Consider the following 26,175-nt stretch of genomic DNA (forward strand, 5'->3'; position numbering starts at 1 on the left):
GAAACTCAGTAGGACCTTTGTACATATGTGGCAAAATGATGACATATGGGCCTTATGATGACAACACAGAATTTCAGTAACATTTATAAATACACAAAGATAAAACATGTGGTATAAAGTCAGACTTTTCAGGGTGCATAGAGCTCAAGTGCTCTAAGGAAGGTGTCTGCTATATTGTACAGTAGACACCTGCTTCTAACATCTATGATTGTATCTGGCAGTGTTAATAGGTTTTACCTTTTTAAGTGCAATGGTCAAACTACTGCATCACTTAAATGGTTATATTGGATAAGACTGCTATCGTGGAATCAGACTGAAAAACGTAAATAGCATCTCTGTAAAGGACAACACAAAAATTAAAATATAATGAACATGAGCAGATATCCTAAACTGTAAACTCCTTATTAACCCGTTTAGGATGTAGCCAGTTTGTAGCTTAAAGGACACCTGTCATCAGGTCTCTGCCACTAGTCCTGTCACCTCTACCTGTTGGAGCAGCTCACAAGGATCCCATCCCAGCCTTTATCTAGTTATTTCATACATTATTCATTGTAAAATCATCTTTTCTTTATCATGTAAATGAGGCTGGTCACATGGTCAGAGGCAGTGATGTCACCCCTGTTACCCCTCCCCTCTCCTCCCCCTGCTCATGTCTGTGTGTAATGTATAGTAAAGCATGGCTAGTGTGAGTGCTGCATCTGCTGACATGCTGCATCCTCCTAATATACAGGTGAGAGACACAGACATTAGCTACACATGAATCTGACATGTTCTGCTGTAACATGGCTTTCTGGAGCTGTTGTATCTCTCCTATACACACACACACACACACAGGCTGCAGGGGGCGTGGCCACCAGCACCAGGAAGCACATCATTATACAGCCTCACATCATTATACAGGCTGTCAGTCAAGCACTGGGGGTCTGGCTGCGCCTCCCACTCATGAATAGAGTGGACAGCTTGAATATGCTAATGCTTCATTGGACATTTCACAGGTCATTTGCATACAGCTTTAGGACCTAATTGCTTAGGTTTACAGGCATGTAGAGGGACAAAGAAGGGATAGAGGCAATGCTCTCTAATGGCAGTTTATGAAAATATATTTAGTTTAGGGGGGTTATTTTGCATGACGGGTTCTCTTTAAGGCTCAGCCCCATTTTTTGTATTCTGACTTTTTGACCTTTTCAACACTTTTACTTATCAAAGCGATTTTCAGATTGTTTTTTTGTCACATGTTGTACTTTATTTTAGTGGTAAATTTTTACTGATAAGTTTTGCTTTTAATTATAAAAACAATTAAAAATAAATAGATTTTTTGAAAAGTTTGCCATTTCCAAAATTCAAAACTATCTAGTTTTTAGGCAGATAGTTTTACCACCTAAATATGTTGCTGTATAACATTTCCAATATGTCTGCTTTACATTTTCATTTTTGAAATGTCGTGAAAATTTATTTTGATGTTACACGGCTTACAAATCGAACATCAGTTTTCTGTATTTTAAAGGAGTTTTCAGATTTCCCTTTTTTGGGGATCGTTATTGTTTTTTATGAAATTTGAAATATATAATATTAGAAACCCCATATATAAACCCATTTTCAAATCTGGACCCCTCAAAAAATCAGAAACAGCTTTTAGGAAGATTGTTAACCCCTCGAGATCTTCATAATAAATAAATCAAATTGGTGATGAAATTTAGAATGGTCTAATTTTGTCGGTAATACGTTCATTTAGCCCCAAAATTTACACGTTTCCAAAAGATAAAAAGAGTTGTAAAATGTTGTATGGGTGCACAGCGAGCCGCAGAAGAAAGGATTGCCCTACAGCTGCCAGTTTTGTCCTATAGACATTGCCGCCCTTTTGTAGGCTGTAAAAATTTAGGTTTTCCATTAGTGGAGCCATGTGTGGGCAATTTTTTTGCGGAATCAGAAGCATTTTCTATTAATGCCATTTTGGATTGGTATCCCCTATTGTTCAAAATACCCTAATGCGTCCAATTCCCTGCTGAGGTCTGCCGGAGTTCATCTTCCTCTTCCCGATGCATGTGAGTGCTAATCTTGCGACACAATTTGATTTTTAAATTCCGCGGTTTGTGCGAATCAGTCTCGTTGTCCAACGGCCACCCCCCCAATTTGTTTTGCATGAAAGTCGCCGTCTATGCGCCACAATCTGATTGCGTGCGCCAAAAACCAGGGGCAATTCAGAGCAAAACAGAAAAATTCGGGAAACCCAGTGGAAATGCGTCCGACGGACCCTTAGTAAATGTGCCCCATTAACTTTTTTTGGGCTTGGAGGAGTAGAAAAGCATCGATTATGTAATTAATGTTTAACTTTTTTTTTGGTGTTCACCATATAGCCTAATAAACATCTTATTTTTATTCTATACAAACAATTTATACACACGTGATTTTCTGGATTTTTTTTAGATTCAAAATTGACCTTGGATCAAATTCCCCCCACTGTATGTGTAATGGTGTCTGGACATGTGACCCTGCTCTTATACTGCAGATTCACATGTCCAGCGCAGTCAATCACAGGCATGCAGTGGCATAACTTGAAGCTGATGGGCCCCAGTGCAAAGTTTGTGCCAGGCCCCTGACTATAATGTATGGATTTTAGTACTAGTATTCTCATATGGGGACTGCTGGAGCCAGGACAGGTGAGTTAGAGGCTGGGACACGAGTGCGCCTGCAACCCGGGATATGGGTCGCAGGGGCACCCGTGACACATGTCCTATCTTTCACCTGGGTACGGAACGGTATGGTGCCGCACGTACCGCTTTCATATAGCGCCGAGCGCCCATTGTCGTCTGTGGGTGACGTATATATACGGTGTATATACGTCAGCCGTATATATGTCCCCCTTATGGCCGGGAGAATGTAGCCTAATGTATAGACATTAAACTTCTGGAAAAGCAGATTGCATAAATGTTATCAATTAAAAAATTTGAAGGTCAAGCCAACTTTGAAACCCCTATGTCACACGTCGGGTGCGGGTGCATGGAGAGGACTCACGGGCTAAGCCCTCTCCATAGCCGGTAAGTCTTTGCTGCATATTGTGCAAAGGCTTACCGGTAACACCCGCGATCAGTGCTGGTTTAAAAAAAATGGTGGCGAATAGGGGTCACCATCCTTAAGAGGATCGACCCTCCCGTGATGTCATCGGGGAGTGGCGATCGGCTGCCATGACAGCCTTGGGTTTTTCCAAATACCCGAGGCTGCCTCATTTTAACCCTTTCATTACAATGTGCGATTAGCTGCAGTATAGCAGTATATGGTAAAATCGATCAGACAAACTAGGGTTAAAGTACCATAGGGAGTCTGAAAAATAGTAAAAATAAAAATAAAAAAAAGGTTTAAAAAAAATTATGATAACAAAACCTAAAAATTAAAATCACCCCCCTTTCCCTGGAACTGATATAAATATAAATAAACAGTAAAAATCACACATTAGGTATCGCCGCATCCAATATGCCCGATCTATCAAAACATAATAATGTTTTTTCACTGCATTCAACCCCGTAACGCAAAACAGTCGAAAATAGTCAAAGTTGAAAATGCCACTTTTTTACCATTTTGAAAAATATAAAAAATTATATAAAAAGTGATCAAAAGGTTGTACAGTCCTAAATATGGTAACATTGAAAACATCATCAAAAGTCGCAAAAAAATTACACCACCCACAGCTCCGTACACTGAAGTTTGAAAAAGTTATTAGCGCCATAAGATTTTTTTTTTTTGTACAGGATGTTTTCATTTTTGTGAATGTATAAAAACATTATAAACCCTATACAATTTTGGTATCCCCATAATCGTACTAAGCCAAAGAATAAAGTAGACAAGCCCACAAGAAAACGACGCAAATGTGTTTTTTCACCAATTTCACTGCATTTGGAATTTTTTCCAGCTTCCCAGTACACTGCATGAAATATTAAATACTGTCAATACTGCACTACTATGAAGTGCAATTTGTTACACAGAAAACAAGCCCTCACACAGCTCTGTTATAGAGTTATAGATTTTTAAAGGTGGGGAGTGCAAATGAAAACGTAATAAACAAAAAAGGGCTGCGGGGGAAGGGGTTAAAAACAATAACTTCTGTCTCTGTTGTTAATTCCTAGAAATTTTCAGTGTTCAATGCTATTATTGTACAACATCTCTCTTAGATCCTAATTATTAAGCCAATTACGACAATGGGGAAAAAATGGTCTTGTGTCTGATCATTATTTAGTTTATCAGCCTCATTGGGGACCCTGAATAGACTTTGAATAATGGGGCACATTTACTAAGACCCTTGTATCCTGAATCTGGTGCTCCCTGCACAGTTTGCCCTGTTCCTAGTAAATGTTTATTTTGCTGAGGTTGCAGACTTTGAGCAGTGCCAATCCTTTTAAGAGAAGAAAGGCACAAAATTCAATGTATGTTCTAGTATTTGCATGTTTATTATCGTGTTGTATTCAGAGGGCAGATATTGGAAGTCCTACATATTTGTATGGTCATAGGTCACAATTGTTTGTGGGTTTTTTTTGCCTACATTTGCCCTCATTCTATCTCCCCGTGAATAAAATGCCCATTATGATTGATCTATTTATGCCTAAGGTTAATACTACCGAGACAGTTTTTTAGATTTTAGTCCTTTAATCAATCATCTTGCCTCAAAAATCTTACATAAGAATTATGCGAGGCAGTAATTTATTGTATTAAGAGTGTAAAATATATACCGGTATATAAATGTATTTTTACATTTTAGACATTTAGAACTTTTACATTTTTTTTACTTTATTTCATTGGTAATTGAGTCAAAACTGTAATCACATCTTCATCACAGTATTCATTTTTCTTTTCCAGTGTAGGACCTCAGTGACAATAATAATGCATTTCAGGCCTATGATATGATTGGATCATGTGATGGCATTTTGTCAGATGAAAAGAATTAGATGTGCAAACAGAAATAGATGTGAATGAAGCCTTACCAATCAGCACATTATTTACAGTATCAGTGTTTGGGCATGATCCTGTAAGTACCATGGCATCGCTGTGTGTATTATTCCTTTACAGTCACATCACTGTGTGTATTATCAGGTTCTTCAACAGCTGTGGTGTGTACCGTGAGGGTCTACAGCAGATGCGGTGTATATTTTGAGGTTCTGCAGCAGCTGATATGTGTATTATGATGTTCTGCATCTGTTGAGATTTGTATTGTGAGGTTCTGTAGCAGCTGAGGTTTGTATTATGAGGTTCTGTAGAAGCTGAGTTTTGTAAGATGATAATGCACAGAAGCTGAAGTGTGTATTTGGAAGTTCTGCAGCAGCCGAGTTATGTATGATATGATGAGGTTCTGTAGTTAATGTGAAGTTAAGATTTACATTAAACATTATGAGTTTGGCAATTCTGTTACCTGGAATCTCTGGAAAAGCATACTTATTTCCATGGAAAAACATTTACTTTATTGAAAAAATTGTGGGAAGGACACCCACCAGTTTGCACCCAGGGAGCTCCAACAACCTCAATACAGCCCTGAACATACTATAATGCCAACAAAGAAGAGACTTTGAATATCACTAATGTTATTAATCCCTTTACCTCTTAAAGGGGTATTCCCATTTCAGCAAATTAATGTTTTGTTTGTAATATAAAAAGTTATACAATTTTCCAATATACTTTGTGTATCAATTCCTTGCGGTTTGCTGTGATTCTATGGAAAGCTTCTATGTTTACTTCCAGTGGATATATATCCGTACACCTGTGTGACCATGGTCAGATATATGTCCACAGGAAGTAAACATAGAAGCTTTCCATAACAGGACAGAAAGCAGAGATCTAGAAAGCCATGCAAAATTGATACAGAAACTATATTGGAAAATTGTATACATTTTTATAATACAAACAATAAAATTAATTTGCTGAAATGGAAATATCCTTTTAAGGACTGCCGATAGTACATGATGTCCTCAAGAGGTTAGGGCTGTACAAATAATGTTCACCGGCTGAGCGCTCTCCATTCAGGACAGGTATTATACAGCAAACAACTGCTTCTAACTTTCACCCTCAGTGCTGGCAAAAGTTGTGGCAGTTAACCTGTTAGTTGTTCAGAGTTGGTCAAAGCTGATCATTTCACAAACAGCAGCTTCACATGGTCACAACCATATTGCTGCCAAACAACCACTCCCACAACACCATCCGATTGGTTGCCATGACAACTGGGAGCCTTTGAGAGCAGCTTCTATGGCTGCCTATTTACACTCTTTATCACAGCCTGCTAGAAGAAGGCTGTAATATAAGAGCTGTATATTCACAATACATTGCTATTAAGTTCTATTGCAGTATATTACATAAGCGATCACACCCCCTAATATTCAAATACCTTAAGGGACCTAAAAATTAGTAAATAAAAACAGGAACATTGCTGTTGTCATTAGCATTGATGGTGGTTAGCACACGCACGTGTCTGTATATTTTATAGCAATATATGCTGATTGCAAAGAGCTCTGCATTCCCCAGGTTTAAGATTAATTGCCTTTGGAAGCCCTTTTTTTGCCCACCTGATTGTGTCACGGCTAGATTTTTCTTTTGAAATAGAGCTTTAAACACACTTGTATAAAAATTATCCACATATAAGTGATACCCAATAGTGGGTTATACTCCAATATAAGCCAACCCGAATATAAGCTGAGGCACCTAATTTTACCAGAAAAGAACTGGGAAAACCTATTGACTCAACCCAGTATATAACTAGCCAGTCTCCTACCTCCCAGTATGTAGCCTTCCAGACCCTTTCCCCCAGTATATTCCAAGCCATCCCCCAGTATATAGTCAGCCAACCCCCTGCCCCCAGTATATAGCCTGCCACCCACCCTACCCCCCAAGTATATAGCCTGACACCCCCCTGCCCCCAAGTATATAGCCTGCCAGTACCCTGTCCCCAGTATATAGCCAGCCCATACCCCCAATATATAGCCAGCCAGCCCATGCCCCCCTGTATATAGCCAGCCAATGCCCACCAGTATATAGCTCGCCAGCCCATGCCCCCAGTATATAGCCAGCCAGACTTGCCCCAGCCGACAGTATTGTGCGCATTGTTGGATACATGTGTGATTGTATCTTACATGTGTGAGTATACAAATAGGTATATATTTTAAATGGGAAGAGGGGCCCCATTCGGAAGCCTGCAATGGGGCCCTGTCTCTCCTAGTTATGCCCCTGGTACCTATATCAATTGCAATGTCATCACATTGTCATTGAAACAGTTGTGTAGATCTGAGGGATGAATTTTCTATAATAAAATAAAATAAAAGTGCTACTAATAAAGCTATGATGTAATACATGAAATTGACATGAAGTCACCAGACTTTAAACCATTAAACAGCCAGCCCCTTGTCAAACACAACAGTACTCCAGCAGCATAAAGTGCACTGGGGGGGGGGAGACTGCATATACTGGAGGGGAAGGCTGTGTATACTGGGGGGAGGCTGTATATACTGGTGGGGAGAGGTTGTGTATACTGGGGGAAAGGTTGTGTATACTTAAGGGCGAGCAAGATGTATATTGAGGGGGGGCAGGCAGTGTATACTGAGGGGGAGCAGGCTGTGTAAACGGAGTGGGGGGGGCATGCTGGGTATACAGGGGTGGTAGCCTGTGTATACTGAGGAGGCAGGCTGTGTGTACTGGGGGGCAGGCTGTGTGTACTGAGGTGGGGGGCAGCTCTGTAATAGTGGGGAGAGGCTATGTATGCTGGGGGGGGCTGTGTGGTACTGGGGTTGGCGTAGCTCTATATACGATCTATGGGGAAATCTGTACATAGGGGCTGGATTTTCATTAAACTGGGTGACCTTATATGAAGTACTGTATATCATTTAATTTGGGAGTATGTGTATGGGGGCTGTTATAAATAAATTAGGGAAACTATATAAATCGGGTGTGAATATAAATTAGCAGGGTGCTGTAGTTCAGGGGGACTGGTGTCTATAAAAAATTGTTGGAGCTGTACTATAAAGTATTCTGGGGAATATAAAGGATGATTTATGTGGGAAAACGTGTGTTCACTTGTGTTGTGAGGATAATATATAATAGGGACATTCTCCATTATAATGTAAGTGAATGTGGTTGTTTTATGGGCTATAAACCATGGCCTGTAAGGTATAAGATACTAGATGTCACTTATGTCTGTGTCTAATGACTGACTACTAGTGCGTGAGGTAACACCCCGGGAGGGGTGTGGGGGTTTAGCATTTTCAATTTTTGCCTCAGTCAGCAAAAAATGCTAGAATCGGCCCTTTGGTTAACCCATTAAGGACACAGCCATTTTACAGCTTAAGGCTCAGCCCCATTTTTTGGATTCTGACCTGCGTCGCTTTATATGGTTATAACTTTTGAACACTGTTACTTATCAAAGCGATTCTAAGATTGTTTTTTCCCCACATATTGTACTTCATTTTAGTGGCAAGTGTTGACTGATAAGTTTTGTGTTTATTTTCCTAAAAAAAAAAAAGATGATTTTTTAAAAAAAATTTCAATTTTTTGAAATCCGAAATCATTACATTTTCAGGTAGATAGATTTACCACCTAAATAAGTTGCTGAATAAAATTTCCCATATGTCTACTTTACATTTTCATAATTTTTGAAATGTCTGGATAATATATTTTGATGTCGCACTGATTACAAATCGAATAGCGATTTTCTGTATTTTCATAATTTACTCTTTTGCTGATCAATACTGTTTTGAATAGAATTTTACATATTTAGCATCAAAACCCCCTATATAATCAACCCATTTTCAAATCTGCACCCCTCAAACTATCAGAAACAGCTTTCAGGAAGGTTGTTAACCCCTTGAGATCTTCATAGTAATTGAATCAAAATGGAGGTGAAATTTAGAAATTGTGTCGGTTATACGTTCATTTAGCCATATGTTCAATTTACACATTTCCAAAAGATAAAAAGAGAAAACCCACCATACAATTTGTTATGCAATTTCTCCCAAGTACAGAGACCCCCCACATGTGGACGTTACTAGTTGCATGGGTGCACAGTGAGGCGCAGAAGGGAAGGAGCGCCCTGCAGCTGATAGGATTTTAGTTTTCTCGTTGCCTCCTTTTGTAGGCTATAAAATTTTTGCTTTTTCGTTATTGGGGCCATGTGACGGCATTTTTTTTGCGGGATGAGATGCTTTTTCCAGTGTTGCCATTTTGGGGTTGGTATCACCTATTGTTGAAAATTTAGGAACTCGTTTTTGAGGGCAGGAGTAGAAAAGCATCAATTCTGTACTGAATTTTAGCCTAATAATCATGTTATCTTTATTCTATGGGTCGATACGATTACGGGGATACCAGACTTGAATATATTTTCTTACATTTTACTAAATTTGTCAAATAAAACCGTAATGTGGGGTAAAATTTATAATTTTTGCATTGCTGTCTTCCAAGTGGCATAACAGGGCATGTTGTATTTTGCACCTTTCATTCTGGAGTACATATGTTTTTTTGATCACTTTTTATTGCATTTTTTGTAACATAGGTAAAAATGATCATTTTTGTTGGGTTTTCAACAGTTTTTTTAAACGGCGTTTAGCGTACGGGTTCAATAATGAATGAATTTTATTCTACGGGTTGTTACGGACGCGTGATACTATATATGTGGGGTTTTTGTTATGATTTAGACTTTTTTTGGGGTTATATGTCTCTTTATATGTTATGGGGCTTATGGGCATTGTTATTGATTTATTACTTTATTTTTTATCGAATAACATTTTCTTTTTTACTTTTTCACTTTTTCCACCATGGGACATGAACAAGCAATCATCTGATTGCTTGTTCATGATAATACTCTGCAATACTGATGTTTTGCAGGGTATTATCAGTGTCAGCCTATGCACTTGCATAGGCTGGCACTGTGCCAGTAAGATGACGTTACAGACCCCATCTTACTAGCAGCGCCTTCAGGCAGTGCTGGGGACCAGATCGGACCCCAGCACTTCCATAGCAGCGATCGGCGATACCAAATATGTGGTTTGTTTTGTGTATTTGTGTTTTTTATACTTTAAGTGTTTGTATGGGAAAGTGACATTTTAGGGTCTTATATTTTTATTTATTTATTATTTATTTTAGTTTGTAACATGTTGTTTTTAACTTTTTTTTTATCTATACAAACTTGAACTTGAACCAGCGATGCTCTGATATGCTCTTGAATTAATACACTGCTCTACAATACTAATTCATTGTAGAGCAATGTAAAAAGTTTACAGTCAGACCTGGAAGGGATCTGATTGCCGGGAGCATCAGGTAGCCTGGGGTACTGGGCAGACCTCGGGGCTCCCCATAAGAGGATCAGATCCCCTGGTAAGTGGCACAGGGGATCTGATCCCTAGGGGGAAGCCCTTACACGCCAAGGTCATGCTTGACCACAGTGTGTAAGGGGTTAACACTTGTGTTCGTGAGACGAACATAGACATCAAGGGACATGTCCGCCAAAAAAAAAAATTTTTTGCAACAAACGCAAAAAAAAAACACTATTATGAGACACACCAAAAAAAAAGAAGAAACAAACACATACATAGACTCACTTGATGAATTCAGATAAAACAAAAATGGAATTGAACATAGACAACCAAGTCAAAGACAAATTGTAATGATGAATTCCCCATTGTGTAATTTTCTGTGTGGGTTGTTTGCGACAGTCGAATGAAAAGTTGCAAAAAACATCAAAAGTCTCAACCTTTTTGCACCAAAAGTTGCGCCTAAACGAAAATTCGCGGCAAATCGCAAATCATGAATTCAGTCATACTGTGAAAACTATTCTATGCCAATAATGAATTTGGCGCAAGCAGGGTCTATGTCAAATTGACTTTGCACTTTCCCATGTTCATTTGGCGCAATGGAAAGTCTCAAAACAGCATTTGTACCACAACTTCGCCAAAACAATGCCAAACGTGGAAAAAAAAACAATGATAAATTACCCCATTGTGTATCTCAATCCGATCAGGATGATACCCATTATATAATTAGTTTATTTTTTTCACGGTATTCCACCGTGCGGGACATGTTACGTTCTTTATTCATTTATGATTTATCAGTGGCTTGCAGATTGTACAGTATTTAATGCATATTTATTTGGGTGTAAGATACCTCAGTGTTCTGTAGCTATATACTGGTCATACTTTTTTATGATTTATTAAGATTCTGAAATGTGTCTATTACTGAACAAAAGATACAAGCATGCCATGAGTCAATGTGAAAAGAACTGGGATGTGTGAAGGAGGAGGACTTGTGAGGATGATGCCATCTATATCATATATTATTAACCCCTCATGTGCCGCCTGCAGCAGGGGAGGTGTGTTTCTCCTTGGTTTTCCTGACTAGACACAAGTAAGAAACCTTCAGACTGGAACTATTTTTAGCCTCCTTGTTGCACGGGGGACAGAGAAGAGCGGAGGACTCAGGCTGGGAGACTGTAAACAGGGAAGCAATGCAGAATAAGCAAGACATCAATAGGAAAGTCTACATGATGAGGACGGATAGGACAGCGTCCCCAGCCCCCCTGTCCTCTGCATAGGAGCCCCCTGGACAGATGTGACTACACAGGTAGGTGGCTGCCACCCATGTCACATGGATGGATCCCTGTATTAATCACATCCATAATGGTAACCCATAGTTCTTGTCATGCATGCAGAGCCTCTTTCTGTGTGCAATCACATCTACCTAACTATAATCAATACATCTATCTATAATCTATGTGTCATTTCTGCACCAGCCATCTCTTTCCTTTGTCTTGTCATTGCATCCTGTCTACTCCATGATGGCAAGGCCATGCAGGGGTTAACTTTCTGCAGATGATCTCATCGTTGAAAAAACTGCAAAATCATATTAAATGGCTCTTGATATGTTGTTAGCGTCTACAGTGACCGACCACATCCCTGGGCTGTACTGCCCTTCTCCCTGCTCACATGGCACATTTAACTGGTTCATCTTTAAGACATCCACTGGCATATGAGAAAATGATGAGTGATGTCATAAAATGTAATATCCATTAATTTTTTGAATACATATATATATATATATATATATATATATATATATATATATATATATATGTATGTATATCGTATTACATGTTTAAATGGGAATGTGTTAGGGAAATCTTAACAGTTGTAAGACGGCTCCAATACCCGATCTTGCTGCTTATAGCTTCAATGCAAGATCTATACAATACAATATAAATACAATATAGTTGGACATGCAGGGCTTATATGGTCCATATCCTGCAGCAAATTTCCACATAAATGTTGCAACTGGACTTGTAGATTCAGTGGTTGGAGGTCACACCCATATCCAAGTGCAGGATTTTGAAAACTTTGGTGACCAGGAAGGCCACATGTCATGTGATGGAAATATTCCTGGGAAAACCTTGTTACGTGTGAACAGGTGTTGAGGGAGTGTGTAGCTCCACAGCAAAGGCAGGATTGAACCTTATTATAAGAGCTCCAAGCGCCGTATAACTTTCAAATTGTGTTGCACGCCCTATAATAAAGGTGCACCACAAAATAGATGGTGAACTTTGTTGGACCAGTACAGGGAAGTGACAGATTCATGATTTCTGGCACACGATCTTTGAATTTCCGCACGCAGCATTCTACACGGAAATAGCACTTTTAGTGAACTTGAGTGACCTTTACCCAGGGGTAAAGCAATATTGTCTTACTTCTCAGCTTTAAGGGGTTGCATCAGTAACCAGTACCCTTAATGCACCAATAGCCACAGAACAGCACAAAATGCCACCCCAGAAATTATAACTACCACAGTACATTAATACCACTCCAGAAACCAGATACTGCTTTCAGAACAGACAATAACAGCGGAGACCCCAGAGCTGATAAAACTGGAGAACAGACAGACTTACAATACTGCAAATTTCCAGAGCCTAAAATTACTACTACTGAATACCCCATAGCAGATAATAATACTGCAGACCCCCAGAACATAAAACTAATAATACTAGATACCCCATAGCAAAAAATAATATTTCAGAACCAATAACACTGAAGACCCCTGAAGCTTAAAGGAAATCAACAACATAGATAACAAAAAAACTATTAATACTCACCTCCACTCCTTTTAACTTTGATTGCTGCGCTATCTGTCCCTTATTTTGACTTTCCAGGATCACTTAGAAAAGAAAGTTATAATAAGCATCTTGTCCCCATGCTCCGAGCTGCTAATTCTGCATGCCCCCGCCACATTGGGAGAGGGAGGTAACGTCATGCGAAAGCTGTGAATACCAACGGACAGTGCCCAGATCAAGGTGAAGAGGAGCAGAGGTATTAATAAGTTTTTTTAATGTTTACTATTTGGTTGATTTCCTTAAAAAAAAAAAAAATGCTTGTACCACTCTGCCCTGTGTGCTGCATGGATTGCATGAGCCGGCATTAGGAGTAGAACAGCGCCAGGGAAGGTAAAGGACATGGGGGCAGTACAGTACAGCTGACAATAACTTATTGCTCCTGGGGCCATTCCTTACCCAATGCATACAACCAGCCTCAGTGGAGTGGAGTGGCAGGGGAGAATCCAGAGCAGTAAGGACTTCTCATCTGCACTCACTGCTACCTGCCCTCCTGCAGCAATGAATGCTTCAATAAGTTATGGAAGCAATGATAGGGTTGTGACTTTCATCAGTCTTCAGACCGCAGCTCTGACAGGCCCCATGTGGCCGACAGCTACTTGTTGTGAATCCTTCAAGGCTTTTAGTTGAGATGAATGTGGCTGGACTTTATGTACATGCTCAGTAGTGAAGCTCCTCTCTTACAGCTCAGAGCAATAAGGCACTGGGGAGGAATTCCTGCACAGCTAGAGTCACCAGGAAAACAGGAATGGGGAGTTGGAGAGTCAGTCGACGACCATTTTAGTTGAGCTGGAGTGGGAAGTTTGGCTTACTGACTCCACAGACCAGACTGGCATTTTGTGCACCAGTTTCAATCGGGTCTTTCACTGGAATGAGATACATCAGCATTATTATTGGGCTTTACCCCTTAAAGGAGTATTCCGGAAGGGGTATTCCGGAAATATGAACATCTGATACATCTGATACAAAAACCTATAATGCTATAAATAAATTAATGTAACAAAACTTAATGTCATTAGTTACATAATCAAGCTTAAATAGTTTGATTTTATGATTCACAAAATTTGATGGCCTCTCTAAAGTTATCACCAAGATGGCTGCCGCTTAAAACTACAAGTTCCATGATCCTTTAGTTCTCAGTAACTCCTCCTCCCTCTTATGCTCTGCCCCCAGTGATGATGTAACAGGTTTTCTTGCTCTGTTACCATAGTAATGATGTGTAACTGCCATCACCACAACACTGGCCATACTGGATGCACTGCAACCAACCAACTACAGCCAAACATAAGGACGCAGGGTTTGTTAGCTAATTTCTCGCTCTCCACCTTCAAAAATCCATAACTTTTACATTTTTCCATGTACAGAGCTGTGTAAGGGCTTATTTTCTGCGTCACAAATTTTACTTTCCCGTGATGTTTTTTATTATAACATGCCGTGTACTAGAAAGCAGGAAAAAAAATTCCAAATGTGGAAAATTTTTTAAAAAACACATGTTCTTGTGGCTCAGTTTTTACAACTTTCACTCTGCACTCCAAATAATAACTCTACTTTATTCTTTGGTTTGGTACAATTGCGATGATACAAAATTTATACAGGTTTTAATACATTTTCAAAAATGAAATGAATGTGTACGAAAAAGGGAAAAAATTTTTTGCCATCTTCTGACGCTATTGAATGTTGAAGAAGAAAAAACTGCTAATAGGTAAATACGGTACACAAAACGTCAATGTTTATTATAATAATTTAACAAGACAAACCAATCCAAAGACATACATTTAAAAAACATAATGTACATATCATGCATAAGGATGACCCTGGTGAGTGTCAACCGTACCACTGATGTCCAATCACTGATAATGATATCCAACCTCCCAAAATATGCAAGTAAACAAAAAGCCTATGATAAAGAGGTAACTGACAACACCTATAGCCACTATCAAACAGAGAGCATGTAAAGGAGAAAATATAAATAGTACTATGCCCAGAATAAGCCAATATCAAGTATGATCCTGGTAGTAGTAAAGTGCTTATTATAAGGTAGACAAGTAGCTGTCACTCAAGGCACAGCTCTGTGAAGGAGTAGTCAATAGGAAACAAAGTGTCATATACAAATCCTGTTAGGATGGCATACAGGTGGGAGGAAGGAGAGAGGACATCAGCGGGTGGCTCCCCATGCGTATCGTCTTACAAGACGACTTCCTCAGGGGTATATAGCCAGAAGTGTGCTCAACTCACCTTAAAGGACACCTGTCATCAGGTCTGTGTCACTAGTCCTGTCACCACTACCTGTTGGAGCAGCTCACAAGGCTCTACCCCAGCCTTTATCTAGTTATTTCATACATTAATCATTGTAAAATCATCTATTCTTTATCATGTAAATGAGGCTGGTCACATGGTCAGAGGCAGTGATGTCACCCCTGTTACCCCTCCCCTCTCCTCCCCCTGCTCATGTCTGTGTGTAATGTATAGTAAAGCATGGCTAGTGTGAGTGCTGTACCTGCTGACATGCTGCATCCTCCTAATATACAGGTGAGAGACACAGACATCAGCTACACATGAATCTGACATGTTCTGCTGTAACATGGCTGCCTGGAGCTGCTATATCTCTCCTAAACACACACACATGCACACACAGGCTGCAGGGGGCGTGGCCACCAGCACCAGGAAGCACATCATTATACAGCCTCACATCATTATACAGGCTGTCAGTCATGCACTGGGGGTGTGGCTGTGCCTCCCACTCATGAATAGAGTGGACAGCTTGAATATGCTAATGCTTCATTGGACATTTCACAGGTCATTTGCATACAGCTTTAGGACCTCATTGCTTAGGTTTACAGGCATGTAGAGGGACAATGAAGGGATAGAGGCAATGCTCTCTAATGGCAGTTTATGAAAATATATTTAGTTTAGGGGGTTATTTTGCATGACGGGTTCTCTTTAAATATGATCCCAAAATGTGTGCAGATGGTCAGCGTCTAGCTCAGTCAGCGGCGCAAGTCCGGAAGTCAAACAAGTTCAGACCGAGTGCTGACATTCTACTGCGCATGCGCTAGACCAGCCAAGGTAGCTTGTAACTAGGCAACATAGTGGCGAATTACATGGCGTACTGCGCATGCGCTAAACCAGCGAGGTAACTTGTAACTAGGCAACCTAGTGGCGTGCTGCCTTGTTGTAACTATGGGACCATTTGTCTAGCATTGTGCATATGAGTATATTGGCGCAACTAAATACTGAAGATGCCGGCGCACTTAAAGCAATAAACAATCATAAGGTAGTGCTTATGGAGTCGACCGTAATATAGTAATTTATGTGCAGACAGTTCGTATACATCGATCGTGCTACGCTAGCGCCACCCCGGCCAGGGTAAATATAAGTTGCTAGGTAACAGAGTGGCATACTGCCCTAATGAGAAAAAGGCAGCAGTTTGCACTGGATGTCAAATCTATGGTAGGTGAGTCGGCGCAGGTATAAATCCCCAGTTTAAATATCACAAAAGCCACACACATGAGGTAGTTCTTCTAGTAACAGTGGTCATCTATTGTAAACCAAGCAATGTGAAGCGTGATCTCATACACAGTGATAAGTATCACAGTAGCCAACACACTTAAAGACAAGATAAGGCCAAAACAAAGAAAAAGAGCAAGTGTGTAAAGGCTAGAAAATCAATCAACTTTATTACAAATCATAAGTAAACAAAAAAATCCTACATACATGATTAAAAACATTTAAAAGTGTACAAAAACACATTAAAACACAACAAAGTGGGTCAGGGTCTGGTAACCGAGACCCACACACGGCCACAGGTCAACACAAAAATATGTGGATGCAATACCCTCACAAAAGTAAGATGAAGCTAAAGCCCTGAGAACTATACCTGATCACTGTACAACAGAGGACAGTGCCTCAGGTAATACCATAAGGTGGAAGAAAGAATCCCCATAATAATAATAATACATAGGTGACTCACTGGCTGGGAAAGCTCTGTGTATACATGGCATGCTGCCGGGTCGAACGGCCTGTCAGACATGGGGCTCTACGTTTGTTACATTGGCTTCCTTTGAACATTGAGGAGCCCATTTTTATCCATGGCATAGAGAACATTCAGTGTACTATAAAAGATGGGACAGAGAGAGAATACTAAATATCTGATCATTTGTGTCTGTAGGAAATTAGCGGAGGTGTGGAAGGATGGGATTAAATTGATTTGGAGAGTATACTGTGTCAAGTTCATTGGCTTCAAACCACTTAATGCTTGCAATTGATGTTGTTGCTTGGTGCATGGGGTCACTGACATTATGGAAAATAGTATTTCTAAAAGCTGGAGACCTACAATTATCAAAACTGTTATCAAAAATGCTGATTAACATTAGACTTATTTGGAAATAAGAGGTCTTGACCAAAACTGAGGTTAAGGAAAATTGAATCGATGCCCATATTTACAGAGCATGGTCAGTTATCTTCTTCCAGTTCCATGCACTGTATTATTGCAGGCCAATAGAGATGATTGGTGTAGGGGCTGGGGGTAACATATATATGACTATCCAATAATAAAATTGTGTAATAATAATTCTTTATTTATATGGCGCCTACAAATTACGCAGCGCTGCACAAAGCATGGCAAATTAGTCCCTATCCCCTGTGGGGCTCACATTCTAAACAACTTAACAGTATATTTTGGAATGTGGGAGGAAACCGGAGGACCCAGAGGAAACCCACGAAAACACGGAGAGAACATACAAACTCTTTGCAGATGTTGACCTGGGTGGGATTAGAACTCATGTACTGCACGCGATTTTATGGAGGGCGCGTGCCATAATTCTTACACCAAAAAGCCTGTAAGTTTAATATGTTGTTCCAGGGTCTAATTAGTTACTCCAGCATTTATCTGAATGTATTGTTTGTTGTTTACTTCTCCACCTGTGTCACTCTCCATGTGTAGGATGTGTTGATAATAACAATTGGCCAATTGAGTCATGTGACATCCACATGTGACATCTAATGGACTTTATAAGCTTGCTCTAGACTTCCTATGTCAGTCCGCTTGTTTTGAGAAAGGGGTGCTACCCCTTTCTCAAAACAAGCGGACTGACATAGGAAGTGATTTTGTAATTTTATCTTATTGTACCATTGGATACTTTGTTTTATATTGTTTTTTATATATTAAATCCACTTAAGTTTATTTGGAGTAGAGTCAAAATTCCTTTGATGTAGACACTCCTATGTAACATTTAGTGCCTATCTCTAACACCTATAGGTCTGGCCTATGATTGCTAGTTCCTATTTTGCCCACTTTGTTTGTACTCCATATTACCTCCGGCACCCTGTAATTTTGGGGTGTTCGGCTTCTCTGGGCGACTGGCAGCTGAATGTAGCACATGGTCTTGGTGACATTCCACCGACAACCTTTGGGGATCACCGGAAAATTATGTTTCCAGCTCCAAGTTGTTATGTTTTTGTTATGCCATCCAAGAGTCAGCAAGGTGAGCAGCCCCACTGCAGCCTCTACTTGTCGTGAGGTATTACTCGAGGCCCCGCCCTCTGTTTTTCCATTTTTCTCTTTGTTTGTAAGACCAAGCACTTTAACAATGAGTCAACAGATACATGGCGGGAGATTTATCAGAAGTGTCTGAGGTATACTGTAATAGTAGCCCAATCCAATCAGAGCTCAAGCTGAGTTTTGATTGATTGCCATGGGGAACTAGAACGGTTCTGCCCATAATTTTTAAGCATGGGGCAATAGTTGTCCATCGTTTTAACTTGTCTCCGACCGGCCACTGACTAAAGGTGTCAGCTGGCGCAGGTCCCATGTCTGTAGCAATATCTTTTGGCATAGCTAAGGTTTCTCCTGGTCCCGTGCAGCCAGAGACCCTGGGGAGAAGCCCTTTATTACTGCTTTTCCCTTCTCCTTTAGACCTGGCAGTCATGTGATGACCGGGTCTGCAAGGGTTAAGCCGGGTTCCCAGCACGGCTCTGTTGCAGACATTTCCCCATGTTACTGGGGCTCTTATAGACCACTTAAAGTGAAAACCATGTAAGAAAAAAAAAAGAAAATGCACCCCAGGGGTCTTTTTATCACCTCATGTGGAGCATATAAAGTGACACACAAATAAAAAAATAATACATATTCAGAAAGAAACCCCTTCACGACTGGTCAACGTAAATGTATTGCACAGCTGACACCTGCTGGTAATTGCCGCGGTCACAAATGGCACGTTTGCGACAGTTAACCGAACCCAACTGCGGCACTCAATAGTGCTGCATATGAGCACTGCCATCTTGGATGGATTATCAGCTCCCCCAGTGATGTCATCAGAAGGCCCCGATCAGTTGCCATGACAGCTGGGAGCCTTTTAAAGGCAGATAAGTTGCCCTAATAAGGGAGATCTTTACTGAGGAATCCCAAGAAACCCTGCAAGGTAACATAGAAAAGCCCTTACATGGCTTTGTAAATAAAAACATCCATAAGATATGTCTTGTGGAAGGAGCTCTTTACTCTATAAGGCTGCTTTACACTCACCCAACTATGGCAGCTTATCACCCCTCCCCTCTCCATAGGAAATAGCACCGCATGGCTGTAGACAAGGTAAAAGATGCTCTATCATTTCCCCGTGTACCGTATGGTACAGTGCCACCTGTCTGGCAACGCACGGCCGCGCGGTTGGCATAGCTGTCTATGGGGACATATATACGTCCCCAAGTGGCGTGTGACAAAAAATATATTTTTTGATGTAATTTTAACACCCACAAAAAATAAAAATGAAATATAATGTTCAACTATCCCTGTATGCCATGAAGAAAAGACAACAAAAATTTTGGTTATTGCACAAAAAAGATTTGTACAAAATTTTGCTAAAAAAGGCCCTGGTTTTTAAAGCCTTTTAAGACATGGTGAGAAAGGGGGTGATTATGGTCTAATTGTTTTGAGTTTACTCTTTTTTAACAATAGAGGTATTCTAGTGGCGTCTTCTTTCTATGCAGCACATAATGGTAGTATAGGTAAGATAACACGCATTGTAGGGGATGATCTACTTGTAATTACATGTTTACTATAGCTATGGGAGGAAAACAAAAAGTCAAAATCAACACTGGAGCACAGAAAGTATATGTTTCCTGTCGGAGAGACTTGTTTCTCTGCTCAATTACCTCTGACAGCATCTGCCAGGAAGTTCTGCTTTGTATTGCTTTTCTCTGCATCCCAGCAGGGTTTCAGACACCCTTCATTGCTGCTTGTTGATGCATGAAGAATAAGAGGGGATGGACAATGTTACACTGAGCATAATAGATATCAAACAGGTATCAACAAGACTGAATGGATTGCGCTGTAAACCACCACAAGCCCCTCTGCCAGGATCAGCTTTCTAGAACAAAAATATAACAACTTTATAGTGAATTTACAGTTAGTTTAGCCTCATTTATAATTTGTGACCAAAATGGAATTTTATGCAAAATGGATTTGATCCTTAACTTCTTAAGGACGCAGCCATTTTACAGCTTAAGGCTCAGTCCCAGTTTTTGTGTTCTGACTTGCGTCACTTTATATGGTTATGACTTTTGAACACTGTTACTTATCAAAGTGATTCTGAGATACTTTTTTCCCCACATGTTGTACTTCATTTTAGTGGTAAATTTTGGCTGGTGAGTTTTGCGTTTATTTACAAACTAAAGAAATAATTATGAATTTTTTGAAAAATTTTGCATTTTTCGAAATTCAAAATCATTGCGTTTTCAGGCAGATAGATTTACCACCTAGATAAGTTGCTGAATAACATTTCCCATTTGTCTACTTTACATATTTACATTTTCATCATTTTTGAAATTTCTGGATAATTTATTTTGATGTCACGCGGCTTACAAATAGAATATCGCTTTTCCGTGTTTTCAGAATTGACCATTTTGGGGATAAATACAGTTTTGAATGAAATTTTACATATTTAACATCAAAACCCCCCTATATAACAAGCCATTTTCAAATGTTCACCCCTCAAACTATCATAAACAGATTTTAGGAAGATTGTTAACCCCTTGAGATCTTCATAGTAATTGCATCAAAATGCAGGTGAAATTTAGAATGGTCAAATTGTGACAGTTTTACGTTCATTTAGCCCTAAAATTTACACATTTCCAAAAGAGAAAACCCACCATACAATTTGTTCTATAATTTCTCCCGAGTACAGAGACCCCCAACATGTGGCCCTTACATGTTTTATGGGTGCACAGCAAGGCGCAGAAGGAAAGGAGCGTCCCGCAGCTGCTAGGATTTTAGTTTCCTCATTGGCCCCTTTTGTAGGCTACAACATTTTTGGTTTTACGTTATTGGGGCCATGTGAAGGCATTTTTTTTTTTTTTTGCGGGATGAGATGCTTTTTCCAGTGTTACCATTTTGGGGTTGGTATCCCACATTGTTGAAAATTTAGGAATCTTTTTTTGAGGGCAGGCGTAAAAAAGCATCAATTCTAGATTTTTAATTTTTTCTTCCCCTGTTCACTGTATAGCCGAATAATCATGTTATCTTTATTCTATGGGTCAGTACTAGAGATGAGCGAGCATACTCGTCCGAGCTTGATGCTCATTCGAGTATTAGCGTACTCGAAACGGCTCGTTGCTCGGACGAGTATTTCGCCCGCTCGAAAACGAGTTTTCACTTAAGGAAACACAGTGAAGAACACAGTGAACACAGGATCATTAAGGATCATTTAAGTGAAGAACACATTGCAAATGTTTCCATACATCTGCTAACTTATCAGAAGACATGAGTACAGAAAGGTGTTCTTCACAATAGTATGTGAAGAGCAATATGTGTGAAGAACACATTGCAGATGTTTAACACCGGTCATTCTCCTTTTTGAAGTTCCACGAATATTCCATCGAATAAAAAAACCGGAGAAACAGGGCTGACTTCCTTATTTCTCAATAAATTTTATTGGTCCCCTTGAAAAATGCTCGAGTCTCCCATTGACTTCAATGGGGTTCGTTATTCAAAACGAGCACTCGAGCTTCGGGAAAAGTTCGACTCGAGTAACGAGCACTTGAGCATTTTAGTGCTCGCTCATCTCTAGTCAGTACGATTATGGGGATACCATACATGAATATTATTTCTTACATTTGACTAAATTTGCCAAATAAAACCTAATGTGGGCAAAAAAATCTATCATTTTTGCATTGCCGTCTTCCAAGTGGCATACTTTTTTTTTCTACAGAGCTGGTTGATGGCTTGTTTTTTGCGGGACATGTTGTACTTTGCAACAGTATCATTCTGGAGTACATATGTCTTTTTGTTCACTTTTTATTGCGTTTTTTGTGGGATTCAATAGGTAAAAATCATAATTTTTGGCGTTTTTATTTTTTAAACCGCGTTCTTTGTTCGGGTTCAATAATTAATTACTTTTATTCTACAGGTTGGTACGGACGCGGTGATACTATACATGTGGGGTTTGTGTTATGATTTAGACTTTTTTTTGCATTATATGTCTCTATGTTATGGGGATAATGGGCATTGTTATTGATTTATTACTTTATTTTTTATTGAATAACCTTTTTTTTTTAAACTTTTTTACTATTTCCACCATGGGAAATGAACAAGCAATCACCTGATTGCTTGTTCATGATAATACTCTGCAATACTGATGTATTGCAGCGTATTACCAGTGTCAGCCTATGCACAAGCATAGACTGACACTGTGCCTTTAAGATGATGTCACAGACGCCACCTTTCAGGCCAGATTGGATCCCAGAGTTGCCATAGCAACGATCCACGCACCCCGAAATCGGCTCAGTGGGGGGGGGGGCGATCGTGGGGGAAAGACGCCCCCAAAGGCATGTTAAATACCGCGGTTGCGCTGACGCGGCATTTAACGGGTTAAACACCCGCGATCAAGCCCACTCCAACCGCGGGTGTTACAATGGGGTGTCGGCTATTAGTTGTAGCCGGCACTCCGTGTGTCCCCTATGCTGGTTTGGCTCAGATCTTGAGCTGAACCGGCATCAGCACTGCGTCCGATATATCTCTAAGTCACTGCCAACAGGTTAAAAGATCTCAAAAGTAGGTACCATTACAACAACCACTTATGAAGGAAAACACATAACAAGAATAACACATTATACTATGTCTTTATTTATTTAACAAACTGGGCCAAATTGTCAGAAGCAGTGTCCCCTCACTTAGAGAAATGAAAGGATATTTCCATCTGAGGTTTTTATGATATACAGTAGGTAGACTTGGCATCCCATCCTGAGGGAAAAAAACCCTGAAATGTAGATAATTATGCTACTATATTAAACATGAAAAACTGAAATATCACATGGTCCTAAGTATTCAGACCCTTTGTTGTGACACTCATATTTAATTCACATGCTGCCCATTTTCTTCTGATCCTTCTTGAGATGGTTCTACTCCTTCATTTGAGTCCAGCTAAGTTTAAGAACTTGCAGCTCACAGTGCATGTCAGAGCACATAAGAATCATGAGGAACTCCCTAGGAGCTCAAAGACAGAATTTTGGCAAGCACAGATCTGCCCAAAGTTGCAAAAGAATTCCTGCAGCACTCAAATTTCCTAAGAGCACAGTGGCCTTGATAATCCTTAAATGGAAGAAGTTTGGGAAGACCTCAACTCTTTCTCGATATGGCTGTCCAGCCAAATTAAGCAATTGTGGGAGAAGAGCCTTGGTGAGAGAGGTAAAGAAGAACCCCAAGATTACTGTGGCTGAGCTCCAGAGATGCAGTAGGGAGATGTGAGAACATGCCACAAAGTCAACTCTGCAGTGCAGTTCTAGACCAGTCCCGACAAAGTCTGCCAACAGAAGCCTCTCAGTGCAAGACATAGGAAATCCTGCGTACGGTTTGCAAAAAAACACCTGAAGGACTGCCAGACTGTGATTCTCTGGTCTGATGAGATGAAGATTAAACTTTTTCCTGTTCATTCTAAACAGGATGTGTAGAGAAAACCAGGCACTGCTCATCACCTGCCAAATACAATCCCAACCCGTGAAACGTGGTGGTGGCAACATCCGATATATCAGAGATATCCTTGATGAAACCAGAGTGCTCTGGACCTCAGAATGGGCCAAAGTTTCACCTTCCGGAGCATGGACAGAGCAGTTTTAGGGATACCTGGATGCAGTGCCTTCATCTCCTCCTGATCTGGCACCCCCTCTTCTGACATTAACAGTTCTATGTACCTGCTCAATACCGTGGCTCTTGACTTCTCGTCATGGGTGAGATCTTTCTGATTTATCATCTACTTTCCTGAGATCTTTTTATTGTGTATTTATGTTTTTTTGTCTGGTTTTATTGCTGCTCTCCATTTCTTTTGGTGTGGTGGGATCGAGTATGAGTTTGGTCTATGACCTTTTATTGAATATATTAAAAGTTATGTTTTATTAAGCTCTAGTTATACATGTTGTTTTGCTGGTGAATTAATTTTCATCATAATTTGATGTACTGGACTGATATCGCCTGTTGTTGTCTTTTCAGTCCTGCTTCTTGTATTGTACATACATAGTATACCATAAAACATTGCCTAAGTAATTTTATAACCTTACTTTCAATACTACTCTAAATTTAGAATGTTCTTAGTATATCTTACATAAAGATATCTAATATATATGTCTAGGACTTTTTTCCTTTAACCCTTTAGGTGTAAGGGGTTCTAATTTATGACCCACTACCTCTTCAAGAAATAACCATTTACGTTCTGATACTTTGTAAAAAAAAATGTTTTTCTCAACAGTAGTAATTACTTCAGAAAATATTTTAGACCAATTTTTAGCATTATTTTTAATAGCTGATCTATGCTCATTAAGAAGTTTCCTTCTGTGTCTAAATGTTCGGCCTATACTATATAATTTTCGCAGGGACATTTCAATATGTATATGACATTTTTACTCTCACATGTATGCCACCTTCTTATTTTCATCCGAGTTCCTTGTGTAGGATGACCCACCTTATCTTCTTTAATAATGAAATTACAATTCTGACATGTAAAGCAGAAAAATGTGCCACAGCCTTGTGCATGTAAAAATGGTGCTTTAGTCAACTTCTGCTATTTTATATCTGCCCTCAAGTGATTAGCTAAAGATTTACCCTTTCTGCACACACATATCGAGGTGGCTCCATCAACATTGGCCAAACCTTGGTTCGTAACGCACCAGGCTCCAATGTTTCCACATTATTAATATTTATCTATAATATATGCATATAATTAATCACAGTTTAATCACAGTCATTTTGGAGCAAAAATCCGGAGGATACAACAAAGCTTAATCCCCCCTAGTTTCCCAGACAGCGATTCATTATTTAAAGCAACTGTTGGACATTGGATTTCCATGTAAGTTGCGAACACATCTGCTTATGACAGATTTCCTAGATACAAGTGTGGGTTTTTATAGAAAGTTATGCAAAAAATGTCTATATATCGGAAAGTATTCTATATGGATCAACCTATCTACATTGTGTCCTCTTTTTCACTATTGGAAGATCACTTTGTTGACCTTTACTCTTCAGTCAACAAAAATTACATTATTACTGTTCCATCTTATAGACAAAAGGTCTGGGAAATTTTTCTTGGCTTGGGAGACCATGCATTCTCTGGTGGCATCTCTCTTCATGAACACAGCTAGCTAGATATGCTCCCATGACCTTCCTATAGTTCTCTTTATTCTGTGGCATCTCATTAGCAGAACTGGCGTCTTTCCTGAAAAAGAGCTTTTAAAATCCGTTAAAATGCATCTAAGACTGAAAATGGGATTGTACTACTACTAGGTTTTGAAAATCCAAAAAATATTCGGCATCCAACAGGGTAAAATTAATTCTTTTTCAGTAAAATCCAATACATAGAGGTGGCACAGAGACACCACAAAATGATTATCGGCAATTGCAGAGAAGAAGGTGCGGCACTCTCCAGTTCGGTACAACAATCTCTTTATTGGGTGCTGGTGCAGATACAGGACGCCGGCATGCGGCAAGGCAACGGGCCGTTTCGCGCTGTAAAGCGCTTTCTCAAGCCTCTGACGTCACTTCCTCGGGGCGTGCTAAATTTATGCATGGCCCGGGGGAAGTTGCCATGGTA

At 39.8% G+C, this 26,175-nt stretch overlaps 1 protein-coding gene across 4 annotated transcripts in view; it reads left to right on the forward strand.

The window, feature by feature from the left end:
• Window positions 1-11,311: 11,311 nt before the first annotated feature.
• The window catches only part of PLEKHM3 (pleckstrin homology domain containing M3), a 184,707-nt gene continuing 169,843 nt past the window's right edge, over window positions 11,312-26,175 (forward strand). Inside the window, exon 1 of one of the 4 annotated variants that reach the window (XM_072121040.1) lies at window positions 11,312-11,574. The gene's annotated coding sequence lies outside the window, so the exon portion shown is untranslated. Of the gene's footprint in view, window positions 11,575-13,197; window positions 13,308-14,382; window positions 14,406-26,175 lie in introns of those variants that run through there. The other 3 variants (XM_072121037.1, XM_072121038.1, XM_072121039.1) reach the window with 3 other exon arrangements.

This window comes from Engystomops pustulosus, chromosome 8 (assembly GCF_040894005.1).
Source record: "Engystomops pustulosus chromosome 8, aEngPut4.maternal, whole genome shotgun sequence".
Taxonomy (NCBI): Eukaryota; Metazoa; Chordata; class Amphibia; order Anura; family Leptodactylidae; genus Engystomops; species Engystomops pustulosus.